General features: G+C 37.1%; 1 protein-coding gene across 3 annotated transcripts in view; it reads right to left on the bottom strand.

Moving 5' to 3' along the window:
• Positions 1 to 15,377, bottom strand: part of PTPN2 (protein tyrosine phosphatase non-receptor type 2) — a gene marked incomplete at its 3' end in the record, with an annotated part of 92,299 nt that overhangs the window by 57,144 nt on the left and 19,778 nt on the right. The gene's annotated exons all lie outside the window — the stretch shown is intronic.

The raw sequence follows: 15,377 nt of genomic DNA, 5'->3' as shown, positions 1-15,377 counted from the left end.
AGGGACAAAGCTTTTTCTCTAGTTAAGAATCACTTTTTAATGTAGTTTAAAATACCTGAGAGAGTAGACAACCTTTACAATATGGTAGTCAAATCTTTCCTTTTCCTGCCCTGTTACTAATAGTCAGCTACAAATCTGTAAATTGTTCATTTCAAACCAAACTTCTGACTTCTGAAGAAGGAAAAAAAGTTACAGATTTTCCTGTCCCACAGTTTATTCTGTGTGGTAACCTCTGAAATAAAAGAGCATCATAACCTTTGGGCTATAAATAAATCCCAAAGCCCAAGAACTCTATCATCTTTTTTTTTTTTTTTTTAAGATTTATTTACTTATGCATATAAGAACTGGGGTACAGGCCAGAAGTGTGGGGGCTGAGAGTATTCACTAGAAACAGAAATGGGGCACAGAACAGGCAGAATGACTGAAACACACTGCTGAGGGGAGCAGCAGGCGAGTCAGGCGAGGTCTGCTGCACCATGTGGGTTGCTCCCTGGCGGGCTGGGGATGAAACTCCTGCTGCAGTGGCTGCAAAACAGCTTCATAGGTTGCTTTTCCCCCCTTGCGCCACCAGGGAGGCCCTCTATCATCTTTCTAAGTACATGGTTATCTCCCTCTTCCTATTTTTCATCCCCCAACCACCACCATGGTCTTTTTAAGGATCTAACAATGGGAGAGAAATGAAACTACAGAAATCAAACTGTATTGCATGAGATACCACAAAACTACCAAACCACACTTCACAGGAAATCTTATTTGTTAACATATAATAATATCAATAGCAAAACTATCAAGAATTATGCTGCTATGGGGTATGATCTGGTCTTAATTCTTGTCATCAAGTGAATGAAGAAATACAATACCCAAATAGAACTGTGATTTATAAGTTGGATAAAAATCAAGTAAGCTTCTAATGAAGATTCCCTCCGCCTTACACCTTCAAACAGTATGTTTTCTGAGAAATGGTTTCATCTGTCAAGAAATGACTAGCTCTAGCTGTGGCCAGAGCTGACAATACAGATTAGCTTCCTCTTTCAATGCTGTCATAATGAAGTTTTTTTAAAACGCCCTTCCCCTAACCCCCACTGGTTACCTAATTTACCATTATTATAAAGACATCTTTTGGAAAGCCTTTCAGATCAAATAGGAAGGAAAATTCACATCATAACCATCCTCAATAGGTTACACCAACGCAGAGTTCAAAAAGAATTTATAAACTGGGCAAGATGACTATCACAATAGCATTAACATACTTTCTCCTTTCATTCTCCTATACAAAATTTTCAAATACTGATATCCATGCTTTTTGTGATGCTTGACTGCCAAAAAGGCCAAGCACTTTACAGATATATAAAATATCTGAAGCACAAGTATTAAGAATTTTCTCTCGGAAATCAAAGAATGAGTCCAAGGCAAATCTAGAACTAAAACCCGTCACCATAACTATTTCCATACTAATAAGAAACACAAACCTTAATAATATAGAGTATTAACATTTCAATTGTTTGTTTTACCAAAAAAAAAAAAATCTATTCAACAAATGGTTTCTCACTGACAATATAACCAACTACAACCACTATATTGGATTACTTAGTGTTTATTACATGTCAGATCCTATCAATATATGAAAGAACTTACTGGATTTCTTTTCTCAATCCTTAAACCATATGAAATTAATATTATAATATGTTCATTTTACTGACACTTAGGGAAGTCAAGTTATTAGCTTAAGAGAACCTACTAAAGAAGCACGAGAGGAGATTCATATCCAGGCTTGTTGGATTTTAGAGACTATGTATTTCCTACAGCACATTGTCTCCGATCCATCCACACTGCCACCTTTACCATCCTTCCCACCTTAAATTCTTCCTGACATTGCCTTTCACACAGTTCTGCAAACTTAGGTATGATTTCCACCTTCATTTCTGTCTAAAACCTCACTTCCTTGAATATCTGACCAACCCTATGACTAAGTGTCTCTAAACAGTCTGCCTCTTTGATGGAACCCTCACCACGATGGTCTCTACCATCACGTATTTATCTTCAGTCAACAAACATATTTTTGGAGGCAAGCAATTGGGACAAAAAAACCCAAAGCATTACTTGTCTAAAGTTTTTAAAAAGAAGAAAAATCTATTAAATACTAAATGAAAGGAATCTGCTAGTGACTACAGACAGCAGTCATGGACAGGGGGAGAGGGAATATCCAGATACAACTCTCCCTGAGTCATATAACTCTCGTCTCAATTGGTGTCACAAGTACCTAACTCTCAGTATTATATTCTATTGCTTTAAGAGTTTGGGAAGCAAGCTGACCAGATGATGCTACCTATGTATCTATCAGGATGAGCAGGCTTTGCTACGCCGGTGAAAAGGAAAGGTGAAATGTTAGAAGAAAGAGCAAACATAGAAACGAATAAAAGGGAATGGCATATTATGAAGGACTGCAAATTCAGAAAAACTGAAGAGCTGAGTTCGTGAGCAAGAAATCCCAAAATATGCTGAAGGTAGACTCAAAGCTCTTTAAAGGACTGACACAAGCACAATCTCAAGAAAATGACCACCAGCAGTGTAGACAATGGACTGGATCAAGCAAGCAAGCAACTAAAATACACGAACACACTAATAGTGTAATCAAGAGATGATGAGTTCTGAACCAAGCAGTAGCTTGGCTGAGGCTAAGCATGTTATTCTGAAAACATCCAGTAGGTTTAACTTTTTCCAAACAATGGGTTGACTCTCTGATGACTTCAATCTCTTTCAATCCATCACAATTTCAAGTTCCTAAACCTAACATGAAAATGTGAACTCATTATATTCTGTTTTCACAAATCTCCAATATGGAAAGGGTCTTTTAATCTATCCCCCAGAGTCTTTGGGTAAAGGGGATGAATCGTGCTATGCAGGAGAGGAGCAGGATACAAATTCCAACTACCGTGGTCAGAATGGGTCTCAATGAGACACTGACATTCAAGCTGACTTTAAGAAAGTCATATAAGGGCCTTCCTTGGTGGCACAGTGGTTGAGCGCTGGGCTGTGAAGCTGCCCACAGACTCTGCAGTGCCGGTTCGATCCCTAGCCACCGGTGAGGGTCCCACATGGAGTGCAGACCTCTCCTGCTGCCTGCTGCTCCCTTCAACAGTGTGTTTCGTCAGTCTGCCTATTCTGTTCCCCGCTCTGGCTCTGGTGAATTCTCTGACCCTCCAGCGCTTCTGACTGTACCCAGTGCTTATATAAATAAATAATCTTAAAAAAAAAGTCATATAATTTTTTTTTACAGATTTTACTGTTTATTTTTTATGTAGGAGAACTGGGGTATAGGCCAGAGGTGGGTGTGTGTGTGCAGGGGTGTGGGGGTGGGGGGCCTTGGTGAAAGGATTCACCAGAGACAGAGTGGGGAGCAGAACAGGTGGATTTTACTAAAAGACACTGCTCAGGGAGTGGGGGTGGGGGGTGGAGAAACAAGCGAGACAGGAGAGGTCTGCTGTGCCATATGTGGTTTAGCTCCCTGGCCAGGGATGGAACGGAGGCTGTTGCAAAGCACTGACACTTAACCCCTTGCACCACTAGGGAGGCCCTATACTAATCCATCTGCCCTAAATATTGCTAAATTTTGCTACTAGGAAGTCACTGTTCCCAACACAGAGATCCATGATTTCTATTTATCTATAGACCTATATTCACAGAAAACCATGAGTTCACACACACTGATACACTAATCCAACATCATAGAATTCACTCTCGCTTTCCCACACTTTTTTAAGCTTCTCCTTCTCAGACATCACCACACTTATATGTCTTCTACTTGTGGGCTCCAGAGCTTGCACAATGAATTATTCGGGGAGAGAGAAGAGGCTTCTTTATCCCTTTTACTATCTTCTTATTCAGAAATAAGAGAAACAACATGCTTTTTTTTTTTGGCTAGCAATAGTGCTTTAACTAAAAATGAAAAATAAATGAAAAGCAATTTATAATAAAATATCTAATACATGTAAATAGTTGAGTAACAATACATCAGAAGAAAAAAGTCTCCACAAATTTCCAAAATGTATCCTAAGGAAGGGTAATTGCCCCTGTTGAGAATCACTGCTCTAGAGAAGAAACATAGGTAAATAAAACACTATACTACTGCATTAGGATTAATACCAAAATACAGGGACAAGTAAAGTGCAAGAGAAGCAGAACAGTAACTTTTACTTCAGAGATGCAAACCTAATTTTGTATTAAATACTATACAGGACTTTTCTGTAGGACAGGTAATTGAATCAAAATAAAGGAGGGGAGGCTGCATCTATTAAGGAATCTACAGTGTGAAAGAAAAGAAACACAAACAGGTGAGAAATGGATAAGGAACAAAGTAAAAAGTGAAGTAAACAAAAGATACTTCAAAGTCTTTTTAATTCAACCCTCTGTAATTCATTCACAAATGTTCTTTAGACTATCTGATAAAACAATCCACACTGAATGAACACCTGGAATGACAGTGCACTGGTTCACAAGGTTCATCTATATGTTTAAACAGATCTTAAGAGTAAGAAAGAGCCTGCCTATTTTGACCTGAAATTCACCAACTGTGTTATTCATTAATGAACCTTAACTCTATGTTTTGGGCTTAACACGAGATGATTTCCTTTTCCCATATAAAAAAGTTCAAGCATCTGAAGTCAGTTATCGCAGGGTTTCTTCAGTTTTCTCTTTCCTCTATAATCAACTCTGACTTTTTCAAACTAAGAGTTCTTCTCTTATTCTTGGATCCACTGCAGTGCATCTACGGTCTGTAGAAAATTATTCAAGGTGCAAAATAGCCTTAATTAAAACTGAACATTAAAAACAAAACTTAAGACAGAACCAAGCTAAGGTCCTAATAGTAAGAAACCTTAAAGTAAAAAATAGTAAGAAAACCTTTAAGTAAAAAAGCTGTTGAGACTATAAAGCATATTTGGTCTTTATTTTTAAACTAAATGGGATAAGGAAGAACCTCAGCAAATATTTACATACTAGTTAGCATAAAATTTAAGTTACAGCTATACTTAAAGTTGTCCCCTGTTATCTGAGGATTTTTGCCTTTTGCAGTTTCAGTAACTGCCAGTCAATTGCAGTCCAGCAATATTACATATAGTAAGATATTTTGGGACAACAGTCACATACCTTTTATTATAGTACATTATTACAACTGTTCTATTTGAACAATGAAATAACAGGTTTGTTTCTTTTTTCCCCAATCTTCTGGATTTTCATTTTTACTCTGGTCTTCCTGTACTGGCTAATGTACTATACTGTATTGAAAAGAATGTTAATTAGATGTGGTAATACTGGGCAACCCTGTTTCGTTCTTTATTTAAAAAAATGTTTCTAACATGAGATCTTTAAGAGTTATTGTGTCTTCCAGATGTATTAGGTTACAGAGGTTCTATTTCTAGTTTGCTACATGTTTTGTTGTTTGTCATGAGCAAGAACTGACTTTAAGTTATATTTCTGTATCTAGTGATACAGTCATAAAGTTTTCTCCTTTACCTTATTACTATGAAGTACATATGTATGATTTTTATAACCCCTTACATTCCTATATAATATACTATATTCAGTTTGATTTTTTTGTTAGGTTTTTCAATGTTTTTTTTTGGTTAGGTTTTTCAATTTGTGTTAATGAGAGTTATACATTTGTAACTTTTATTTCTCTTACTGAACTTTTTTGGTTTGGATATTAAAGTTAAAGAATAATCTCACAAAAAGAACTGCGAGGTATTCTCTTCCATTCTTTGGAAAAATTTATATTATTAAACTGTGCCCATAAACCTGCCAGGCCCAGTGTTTTCTTTGTGGAAATATTTTATTTACTTTATTTTTTTAAACTGTTTTGGGACTATTTGGCAATCTCCACTTCTGTTTTAGCAGGTTAAACTTTTCTAGGAATTGGTTCCATTTCTTCTAAATGATCACACTGATGGCCAAAACAAAAAAAAAAAAATGTAGTATTCAAAAAAAAAAACAAAAACCAAAAACCTAGCCTTTTAAATTCCCTTTACATCTGTATTTATGTCTCCTTCTTTTCTCCCCCCACCCCCCAAAATGATGTATCATTCAACAATGCAGACACGTTCTAAGAAACGGGTTGTTAGGTGATTTTGTGGTTCTGAGGACATATGTATTTACTTACACAAACCTATATGCTATACCTGCTACACATCTAGGCTATTTACAGGGACCACAAGTATAAAAGTGGTCCCTTGTTACCTAAATGTCATTATATGGTGTATGACTATACTGTTTATATGTACCTTTCTCTCCCCAGTTTGTTTTACTTACTATTTTGCTCAATCTTGCCAGGGCCTATTATTCTTATCAAGGCTTTGTTGGCCCTTTGTATTTTATCTGATTTCTATTCTACATCCCTGTCCTCCCCACCCCACACCCCATAGTTTTACAACACTGCACATGATTTAGGGGAACAAGTTCACACTTCCCTCAGATGTATGGTACCACATCACCCCCACCTTCATAATACCCATAGACCTTAGACCACTGTCCCCACCCCCACCTTGGTATCCACCCTCACACTGTCTCTCCCTCTAGCAGCCTTAATTCTACAGTCAGATCTCTAGACTTTATTTTGGTTTCAATTTTGTCAGTTGCTCTGTGTATTTTTTCCCTCTCTCTATTCCTCGAGTGAAATTGTCTGTTATTTGCCTTTCTTCTGACTTATTTCACCTGGCATAATCCCCCCCAGTTTCATCCATGTTGTGCCAAAAAGCAAGAGTTCATCTTTTTTATAGCCAAGTAGTATTCATTATGTATATATACACACATCTTTTTTTTTCTTATTGAGGTAATAACATTGGTTTACAACACAGTTTCTAGTCTGCTTTTATTATTTCCTTTCTACTTTCTGTAGTGCTACTTTTACCCAACAGTCACATAATCCACTAATTTTCAACTTTCTGCTTTTATACAAACATCTAAAATGATAATTTTCTCTACAGTACTGTTTCACTGCTTTGTACAAGCTTTTAGGTATTTTTAAGTTCCCATTATGATTTCTTAATGACCTGTGAATTATTTCAAAATCTTTGTGTCTCCAAGTTTATCTTTTTACTAATACTCTAAACTTAATTATATTACAGTCCAAGAACATTATCAACGCAATTCTTACACCTGCAGGGTGTATTTTACAGCCTAGTCAGTGTTACATTTTTAAATAAATATTCCATGGCAGACCAAGGAGAATGTACATTCTCAAACTGGTGGATAGGGTTTATGAACATATTATAAAATCTTCTGGGGGATTTCCTCGTCCCCAACGCAGGCAAAAGAGGAAAGCCGTTATACAGACTTGAAGTCTGAAACAACTACATAAAATCTGATGCCTTCAGGTACACCCAGTCTCTTCATTCCTATTGATGACCAAGGAGTCAGATGAAAAAAATTTTAAAATGAGTACCCAGCATTTGTGTCTCTGAAATAAAGAGATTCAAGACTATAATGCCTTCCTCTAACATTAACATATCGTTAGGTGAGGGCAACTTAAAATTAGTAGCTTTTCCTATCAAGAATAATTATATTTTTAATGTCAAGGACTCTGTTCCTACCTATGTAAAATAAATTCAAACTTGTGTTTACTGGGAAAAGTAGCACAAAGTAAAATCTGTGGGTCTGTTTCCCAAGTTCAAATTCTCACTTTGATGGTCTAATAAACTCTTTAACTACTGCTGACACTTTATTTCCAGTTAACAATTCCTGTATATTTTTTTACTAAATTAAATTTACTCGTGTGTCCCAAGTGTTCTATTTATTTACCAATATCTTGTCTTTACTAAGGCCATGTATGTGGAAACTTGTCAATTTCTTCCTGTAATTCAGCTTATTATGCTTAATATGATCTTGAAGCTACTTTATTGTGTGTATACAAATCTCAGAACTGATGCTGGCATTTGCATTCAGCATAGTTATGCCATTTGCTACTTCTTTTTTTTTTTTTGGAGGATGTAGGGTAAGGTAAAAAGTATCAGGCTTTTCTGCCCTCCTGCCATTAGGATAGATAAGGAACCCTGCGGACCTGAATGCATGCCTGATGGTGGGCACCTGGAGTAGGGTGTGGGCATATGTAGCTGGGATTCACCTGGGCCAAGACTGGGTTTTTAAGGGCGGCGTCATGGTGACGCCAGTAGAACCTGAGAGCAGAGAGAAGACCGGAGAGTTCAGACAGAGTGAAGTCTAGCACCCCTGCCCGCCATGTACCTGGTAAATCCCAAGAAAAACCTGCAAAAGTCACTGAGGGCTCCAGGACTCTGACTCCTCCCTTACCCCCGTGTGCTGGTTCAGAAAACCTGGCTCCATGTCGTCCTGCCCCTACAGAGGGGGACACAGGAAGTCTGAAAGTTTTCCTTACTTCCTCCCCACCTAGCAAATTATTTAAAAGTATGCTTACTGAGAATCTTCCTGTTTTGTAGAAATAAGAGACTGATTTTTTAGCATACCATACTGTTAGAATCAGAAGTATCTGTGTTTCTCTCCTTCAAAAACAGTTTCACATGGATGAACTTTGAGGATATTATGCTAAGTGAAATAAGTCAATCACAAACACTGCATGATTTCACTTACATAAGGTTTCCAAAATAATCAAACTTAGAAACAGAAAATGGACTGTTGATTGCCAAAGGCTGGATGGTAAGGGATATGAGAAGTTGTTAAATGGGTATAGTTTCAGCAATGAAACTGAAAAATGAAATGAAAACATTCTAGAGATGTGTTATAAAATAATGTGATTTAATTCTGTAATGTACGCCTAAAAACAGTTATATGTAAATTTATAATTTTTTTAACAATTAAAAAAAAACCTGTTTAATGGTCAATGCAGACAATGTCACAAAGGAAATGCTGACACTTCCTTTTAGATTAAATAGTAAACTGGGATTTCTACCTGTACAGCAAATATTAAGACGTCAAAATTTGATAATAGTCTCTAGCAACAAAGACAACCTCAAGGTGATTATTACAATCTATTTCTCTCTTCTCAATTAACTTCTAGTATATCTTTTCTATAGTGTCTCAATTAACTGAGACATTCATAGCATCTTTTTTTTTTTATTTTGGTCACTTTATCTTTTTAATTTTATTTATATTTTTACATTATTTTTCATTTTTGCACAATGTATGCATTTTCATCTTGGTTATTTACAGCATCTTTTGATGATGCCAATTATAGGAAGATTATGGATTTCATCAAATTCTATTTCAAAATGTCACTTTTGAATATGTAGCTGTAGGGTAAGGTAAAAAGTATCAGTCTTTTCTGCCCTATCGCCATTAGGATTGATGATGGATCTGTGGTCCTGAATGCATGTCTAATGGCAGGCACCTGGTGTAGGGTGTGGGCATATGTAGGTGGGTACACCTGGGCTGAGAGACTGGGCTTATAACAGTGGAGTCAAGGGGATGCCAGCAGAGCGAAAAAGGCCAGGAGAACAGAGCGAGAGAGCAAAAGGAGCAGAGAAGTGCAGGCCACGAGAGAACATCGGAGAGCCCAGAAAAAGAGTGAAGATTCACTGTGGGCTGGCTAGGAGGTCTGCCAGCCTCCTGGGCCCCTGGCACCCCTGCCTGCTGTGTACCTGGTAAATCCCAAAAATAGTCTCGTCTGTAAAAGCCACCGAGGGCTCCAGGACTCCTCCTTACCCCGTCTGCAATGGATCACTGAGATCCTGCACTGTAGCCTTCCTGCCACTACAGTATCTCATATTCTTCTCTCCAAATGTAGTTTCTATGTCAATTTAAGAACTAGTGCCAATCTGCATATATAACAAGCATGTAAAGAGATTGTTTAAAAATGCAGATTTTCTAGACCTAGTGAATCAATATCTTAAAAAAGATCTGGGACTGAATTTTTTAAAAAATATTCCTTTCCAGGGCCTCCCCAGTGGGTTGAGCGTGTGCTGTGAAGCTTTCCGCAGCCTCTGCAGTGTGGGTTTGATTCCCGGTCTGCCAGGGAGATACTCACATGGCGCAGCAGACCTCTCCTGTCTCTCCCGCTGCTCCCCTCAGCAGTGTTTTCGGTCTGTCTGCCTGTTCTGAATTCTCTCACCCTCCGGCACCTCTGGCCTGTACCCCAGTACTTGTAAATAAATAAATCTTAAAAATATATGTATTCCTTTCCATTCCCCTTTATCTACCTATCTACCTCCTTTTAAAAGCCATTCCTGACTCCTCAGGGTTAAATGCTGCTTCTCAGCTCCACCAATACACTGTCACATCTCATGATATACTCAACACTGTAAATTATCAAGAAAGTACAAATATTCATTGTAGTCTCAATGCTGAAGCATACTGTCAAACATGAGGCTGGTTTTCAATACATAGTTTTTTGAACCAAAGCAACAACTGTAAAGTACCTACTATATATACAAGTACATTTTTAAATGATACAATGAAAATCAATCAGGAAACAATTCCTGTTAACAATTCCTCAACATCACCAGTCATGAGGGAAATGCAAATTAAAACCACAATGACGTATCACCTCACACCTGTCAGAATAACCACCATCAAAAAGACAAGCGATAAATGGTGTAATGGATGTAGAGAAAAGGAAATCCTAGTGCACTCCTGGTGAGACTGTAAACTGATGCAGTCCCTACGGTCAACAGTATGGAGGCTCCCAAAAAAAATAAAAATAGAAGTACCATGTGATCCAGCAATTCCACTTCTGGAAAAATATCCAAAGGAAATGAAAACACTAACTCAAAAAGTTATCTTCACACCCATATTCATTGCAGCATTAGGAATGTCAAGTCATGAAAACAACTTTAATATCTAGTGACAGATGAATGAATACAGAAGTCATGATAGAGATACTGTTTTGTTGGTGGTGTCTGATCACAAATTCCAATAGGTTTGTGGGTGCTAAATGTTTCCCACATCAAGAAGCAATTATCAGACTCCCAGTATGGTTTCAGAGTTCAACTCAAGTCTGAAACCATGTATCTAGAGACAATATTAGATTCCATAGATAATAAGGATTCAGACTCCTAAGACTACTTCAGAAGCAAGCTGCAAGCCCCAGTGCTTCTGATTAACCAGATCACAGGTCCACATGCCCCATCCTCACAGTTCAGATGCCTACTGTAAGTCCCAGATTATTTGTGCTTCTGACCCACTGTGTATAAATTAAAGGTTCCCAAGATACTCCTCTGGTTAATTTGCTAGAATAGCCCATAAAACTCAGGAAACCTATTTGTCTACTCAGCAGATCACTGATTTATTACAAAAGATACTGAAGGGTACAAATCAAGAGACAGGTGGAAGATATGCACAGGATAAGGTATTGGGGAAAGGTACAGAGCTTCCATGCCCTAGATCTTCACATGTCCACCAACACAAAAGTTCCCTGCAGCCCCTTCACCTTGTGTTTTCATTAGAGGCTTCTTTACATAGGCATGATTAACTCCTTGGCCATTAGGAATCCACCTCTAGTCCTGCTCTCCTCCATGGAATCAGAGCATGGGTATAAAAGTCTCACCCTCTATTCATGCTGGTTTTCCAAGTATCCAGCACTTCCCCCCATCAGGTGAAGTGACATTACCTTCATTAACACAAACCTAACTAGAATACCAAGCCATTACTTAAAAGTTCAAGGCTCTGAAACTTACTCAGAAACTTTAAAGACCAAATATTACAACAAAAGATGATTGCATTGTTCTAATAGTTAGGGATAAAGATCTAATAAGTTTGAGAAATACTTTGGCTGCTTCAATGGTGTGCGTGTGTGTAACATACATATATCACATATGTATCTCAATAACTCTAACTTGTACTTGGGTGTATATATATACATACGCAAATACATATAATATGCAAATATACCTAAGTATTTATAAAATACACAAATCACAATATCATATATTTACACAATGAATATTACTGAGCCATGAAACATGAGGAAATACTACCACTACCATTTGTGACACCATGGATGGACTCTGAAGGCATTTTGCTAAGTGAAATAAGTCGGAGAGAGAAATACAAATACTGAATGTCACTTATGTGTGGAATCTAAAACTCAGAAAAAGAGGCAGACTTTTGGTTACCAGAGGAAGAAGGATAATTGGAGCAAGATGGTCAAAAGGTAGAAACTTTCAGATATAAGATAAACAAGTATTAGGGATGTCATATATAAGCAAAGGAACATAGCTGACATTGCTGTAGGATAATTACTACAGTGAAATTGTTGAAAATAAATTCTAAGAGTTCTTACCACAAGAAGAAAACATTTTTTCTTTTTTCTTTCCTTTTCTATTTTATCGATATGAAAAGATAAATGCAAGCTGAACCTAATGTGAATATACTATAAAGGTTTTGGCAAATGACCTCTCTGTGCTCTCAGCAGAGGAGTGCAAGGTCATCTGCACACACCTGAGGTCTCAAACAGTTATGCAAAACTGATGCCTGCTCTACAGGCAGCCTATTCACCACCACTGATGACCAAAAACTTGGTTAACTCCAGTTTTGCATGTTTGCAGTGCATACTTTAGAAAAGAAGAGACTGAGTTCTGCATTGCCTTCCTCTAACAATAGTATAATTTTAGGTCAGGGAAACATAGAACTAGAAGCCCTGCCTATCTAGAATAATTACATTTCTAAGGTCAATGACATACTGTTCCTACCTATAAAAACTAAATTCATATTTGTGTTTGCTGGAACAGTTCTATCAAAATAAAATCTGTCAAACTGCTTCCTGGGTTTTTGATGAATTAATAAACTCTTTGTCTAACTATCGTTGAGATTTTATTTCCAGTTAACACTAACATGGTAATTATTTCGCACTATATGTGTATCAAACCATCATGCTGCACTCCTTAAACTTACACAGGTACATATATCTCAATAAATTCTCGATGAATAATGATTTCTCAATGAAACTGGAAAAAAATTTCTACACAATTATGGAAGCATGATCAATCTTTATATAGTAAGCAAACAAGTAGGCAAAATTTTATACTATTACTATAGTTATATGAAATGTAAATGTCTATGATAAAAAGGGATAAGGAAATACTCTGAAATAAAAAATGGTTTTTGTGTTAAATAAGGTTTAAAAAAAAATCATACTTATTCCTAGGTCCATCTGACCTCATTGAGAAAGAGCCACATTTCTCTGACTTCTGCTAAATAACACCCTGGGGTAAATGGTCATTGATCGGATATTGAGAGAAGAGGTCACTGGCCTGATATTGAAGGTCAGAGAGAAAAGAATGATGTGGCAAAATAAGACTTACTCATGGACAGCAAGGTATTAAAAACCAATCACTCTGAGAGAACTCAAAGTTTTCCATATTATCAAAATGAGTAATTTGTAGGAAAATGGCTTAAAAAAATCTAGAAAGGTATGTGGAGCGTCACTTCCCAAAGGGCAAAACTTGGGAAGTGCTACTGGAGAAGGCAAAGAAAAACACTTAGATTATACAAATATTACTCTGGATAATGGACTGAAGCAGAAATAAAATGGAGACAAGAAGAAATTAGTTAAGAGGCTCTTGTAATAACTTAGGAAAGGAGTAATATGGAACTTATTTGAAATACAGTGTAGAAACAAAATTATACTTAGTTGTAAATATATGTGGAAGCTCAACTAGAGAAGAGTCTAAGTTTCTAGCTCAGCAAATGTATATAAAGTGAATATAAGTAATAAAACAGAAAGAGCAGGTTTTAAGCTGGAACCCATGGACCGTATGGGGGAGTAACCCTACTAAGTCTCAGCTGGTAACAGGACATGCAGACAGAGATGAGTAACCTGCATGGGTCTACATCTAAAAAGAGAGACCTAGGCTACTGATGGAACTTAGCAGAAAGATGGTCATAAGCAGAAAGATGGTAATTGAACACACAGATGACGAAATCATTCATATAAGTATTAGAGTGTGGAGGAAGAAGAGACACAGACAGAACTCTGAAAAAAGACAAAGGCAAACTGAGGAAGCAAAACTTTGAGAAATGGGTGAGTAATTTTCCTCACAGAAGAGGAAAATTAGATAAAATAAGGTGTTAGGGAAGGAAGGCAGGGGCTACAGTGCCATATCACAGAGGAATAAGAAATCAATGAAAAACCCCTTATAGCATTTGAAAACTAGAAAGCATTCACTGACAGGAACACTCACAATGGAGTGCAGATAAAAGAGAAACTATGGAATCAGTGGCAAGACAGGCAGCAGGAAGGCCAGGTAAGAGGAGGAGGCACTGCATCATCCAAGGAAGAAATGACTCTTTCAAAAACAAGGAAATGACAAAAGGCAAATGGCTCTCTTCCTGAGAAAGCCTATAGAAGAGTGCACAATACTGACCAAGGCAAGGCTGATATATACACTGTATGTAGCTTCAACTGGAGACACCAATACGCAGTTGGGTATACAAGTCTAATAGCAGAGAGACAAATCAAAGAATTTTATTGACTTGGAGGGTAATTTAATTTGAAAACGACCTTACTTTTTAAAAAAGTCTCAGTTCCAATTTTTAGTGATAATTTAATTTTGATAGGTATTATCTAAATGATTTAGGGATTTAATTGTGATTTAGCACATCCAGTAATTGCAACAGCAACAAATACATAAAAATTAAAGGTAATACCATAGCTTTCCAAAGAGGAATGGAGTGAGGGGCTATGATACAGAAAGGTAGCAAAAGCAGTAACGTAATATTAACATTCCACTGGTCAGCCTCCAGATTGTGGTCAATACCACAGACTGTGGTCAATATCACACAAATCCCATGTGATAAAGCTACATAGAAGTAAACATTTCCACAAATGAGTACATGTAAAACCCGTGAAATCCACATGGATTATATCAATGTAAATTTCCCATTTGCCTTATTGTAGTGCAGTTACATGTTTCTGCTGGGGGAAACTGGGTAAAGGGTTCATGATACATCTAAGTATTATTTCTCACAACTGCATGCAAATCTACAATTATCAAGATAGATTATCAATTTACAAAAAATTAACAGTAACAAAGCTAGATGTACAACTGGAAAATACTGTCTTCAAAAACTCAGGGTAAACGCTCTCTAGAGACAGTTTCTCTGGCTCAGTAATTCTCAACCAGTTTTCTCAGTCAGTGGGTAAGGGTGGGGGTGGGAGGTTATGTAGTGAAGGGGAGTCTAAGTATTAGAGCTAATAACCACACACTCCCATTCCCTGAACATACAACTACACACCAGAATTTCTATGTGTGAAAGGAGGCTGCAGGACAGGAATTAAAAACACGCACACACGTAAAACACACACACATATATGTATGTGTGTATATATATGCTGATACAGATAAAAATACCAAAAGAATACAAACCCCCAATTTTTATTTATTAAGTCATAAGTTTTTTCCCTTGACATATTTCCA

This window comes from Talpa europaea, assembly GCF_964194135.1.
Source record: "Talpa europaea genome assembly, chromosome: 13".
NCBI lineage: Eukaryota > Metazoa > Chordata > Mammalia > Eulipotyphla > Talpidae > Talpa > Talpa europaea.
Note: the sequence above shows the minus strand (reverse complement) of the source record. Positions and strands in the feature narration are given on the sequence as shown.